A 3,421-nucleotide genomic window follows, 5' to 3' on the forward strand; every position below is an offset into this window, starting at 1 on the left:
GATCTTGGAACGTGTTGGACCCGTTGCTTACCGATTAGATCTACCAGCACAATTGAGCTCAGTTCATCCTACCTTCCATGTGTCAAACTTGAAGAAGTGTCTTGCTGCACCTGAACTTATCATACCACTTGAGGAGCTTACGATTGACGACAAACTCCACTATGTGGAAGAACCAGTTGAGATTATGGATCGTGAGATCAAAACTTTGAAACGCAACAAGATTCCGATCGTTCGAGTACGATGGAATGCCAAACGAGGACCTGAGTTTACTTGGGAGCGAGAGGATCAAATGATGCGAAAGTATCCTCACCTTTTCCCGACTCCTCCATCTACCTCAGCTTAAAATTTCAGGACGAAATTTTCTTTAACAGGTGGGTAATGTAACGACCCTGGTTTTTCCAACGTTTAATTATTAATAATTATTATTATTAATACGTGTGATTAATCGAATGTATGTTATTACATTTACATGTTGCTTTGATTGCCCGTACTTGAACTTTAAATGCCCGAAACGTCTTTGTGACACCCGGAACTTGCACGCATAATATTTTAAGATATTATTTACATTCATGATTAATTTTATTAATCATTTTAATTAACTAAAGCTATTAGTTAGTTACTTGGGCTTAAGTTGGACTTTTATTGGATTACTTGCTAACTACTTGCAAACTTGGGCCTTTTAGTGTTAATGGACTTGTGTAAGCCCACCCTACTTATATTATGGATTAATTAGCCCACTCTTGCAACTTGTAAGTATCATTTAACTTGGAACTAGATGGTTAGCTTAGAATTGGAATCTTGTTGCACTTAATCCCCATGTAAACACCCTTATTATCCACCTTTTGTAAGCCTTACACACTAGTGACCAAGGAACTAAAGCCACCCCCTTTGAATGGGCTGCTGGCCGTCGCCCTTGGTGTAGGCCAAGGGTGTGATTTCCTTTCCATTTTGCTTACTTACTCTTTACTAGTCTTCATTCCAAAATACACACACACTAGCATTTCAAATTTTCTCTCAAACTCTCTCTAGTTCTTGTAAGTGTATGAACTTTATTTCTCTTCTTTTTCTTCAACCAAAACCGATTTCCAATCCATCTTCATCATCATTCTTTGTTGTTAAATTGTTACTTGTTCTTGTTTAAGGTTGATTACTTGTAAGTTACTAGTTATTATTTACTTACTTACTTGTCTTTCTTTACTAAGTTACAAGATCAAACTTTCTAGTTTTGATTCTTCATCTTTATCTTGTTATAACAAGAACATCAAGAACATAATCTATCTAGTTATGTTCTACATATTTTGTTTCAAAAGATTAAAGTTCATAGTTGTATAAACTCATTACTTGTAGTTCTTGAAGTAACTTTGAAGTTACTTCACTTAAAGATCAACTTTGGTTGAATCTTTAAAAGTATGAGCAACTATAAATCATTTTCTTGTTTATTTAGTTTTCTACTTTATTTGTTTCAAAGATTATGAGTTCTTTGTTGTTAAAATCATACTTGCAAGTCATGGAAGTAAACTTAAAGTTTACTTTACTTAAAGGTCAACTTTGGTTGAATCTTTAAAGTATGAGCAACACTTGAACTAACTACTTGTTTAATTAACTTGTTTCTTTAATTTATGCACCTAAATTACTTGTTTGTTGGTTTGTTGGTCAAGAACTATTAGTTAGTCTTGATCTCATAATTTTCTTGAACTTAAAAGTTAACTTATAAGTTTCAAGAACATAGAAGTGTAACTTACTAGTTACAACTTCAAATACCTTTGGAAGATCTAAGTTATCTAGCTTATGGTCTTCTTAATTTGTCATAAACAAAAGCTACAAAGCTTACATACACTTTACTAGTTGATAATTTAAGTTTATAACTTGTTTTTACTTCTAAAGTTCATATAAGTGTTGAAACTAAGACTTTGATGTAACTTTGGTTCATCAAACCTCATACAACTCTTAAGTGAGTTGATCTACATGTCTTAAGAACTCACACTTGTGTTATAATTGTCAAAATTTAGTTGTATTACTTTTACATTTCATGCGTGTGCTAAATCTAAGACTTTGATGTAACTTTGGTTCATCAAAACACTTACAACACTTAGATGAGTTGTTCTTCATGTCTTAGACTTGCACTTGAGTTATGATGGACAAACCTTGGTCAAGATGATGTTAACACATCAACGAGTTGTACACTTGAAGCTATACGCATCAAGGATGAGAACCATGATGAGCATCAAGCACCAAGACACCGGAACTCACCTAAAACCCACTGTTTCTGTCCAAAAGTTTCTGTTCAGCTATTTCTGGAACAGACCCATGGGTCTGGGCTGACCTAACCTTGATTTTTGGATAGAACTTTTCGAGTAGATAATTTTTCATTTAGGACTCGTCTTCATCCGAGTTACGGTTTAGGATTTATGGCCCTCCGTTCATCACTATGTCCTTTAATGTTGTGCAGAAAATTTCAGACCTACTCGCACATATACCGTTGCCACGGTCAAACGAAGACGAGTTAGATTCTGTAAATTTAACCATACTTAAACGACTCATATACAGAGCCATAGCCACTGGCCACACCTCTGTTCGGTTTGTGTAGAGGCCGTGGTGACTGATCCAAGTCAGCCTTTGTTTTAAACGACTTTCATAAACGAACCTTACTTGTTACCTTTTGTTTAATGATGATTGATGATGACCCTTATGACCTTAATTACATACTTGTAAACCTTTTGAGACAACTTATTGACTTAGTGCTATTTGACTTAGGTTGAGGACATTTGGACCGTTACTTGCACACCATTTCCCGACTACTACTTTACCGCTACTACTATCATTGTGAGTTATAGCATTCCCTTTTTACTTTAACTTATTTTGGGAACTGAGAATGCATGCGGATTTTATGTTTTACATACTAGGCACGAGTACTTAAACTTTATATATGTGTGGGTTATATAACGGCAGAAACATTCCCTTTAGCTCGGTAACGTTTAATCATTGGTTTTTGAACCGTGAACGCGAATCTTAGATATGGATCCATAGGGTTTGACATCCCCACTCGGGCTAGTCGCGCTAGCATTTAACGAATGTTTAATACTTCGAGGTTATACGCACTTGCCAAGTGCACTTTAAGGGGGTACATTAAACGTTAAGTTAGTTACCGGGTGCCCACGGTTAAGCATATACTTTTACATACTTTTGAAACGCTCGTTGTAGCACTGAAATCTCGTGGCCTACTTACATTACTGTTATACTTAAACTATAGCTCACCAACCTTTGTGTTGACATTTTTAAGCATGTATTTCTCAGGTGCTTGAAGTCGCTTCCGCTATCATACTAGTCGTGCTGTAGAACCCGCTGCTTAGAGTTGTCATCGCATGACTACTTATCTTGCATTCAAACTTATTTACTTTTGAAACTATGTTATGTAACGACC

Source organism: Rutidosis leptorrhynchoides, chromosome 10 (assembly GCF_046630445.1).
Source record: "Rutidosis leptorrhynchoides isolate AG116_Rl617_1_P2 chromosome 10, CSIRO_AGI_Rlap_v1, whole genome shotgun sequence".
In the NCBI taxonomy this organism is placed as follows: domain Eukaryota; kingdom Viridiplantae; phylum Streptophyta; class Magnoliopsida; order Asterales; family Asteraceae; genus Rutidosis; species Rutidosis leptorrhynchoides.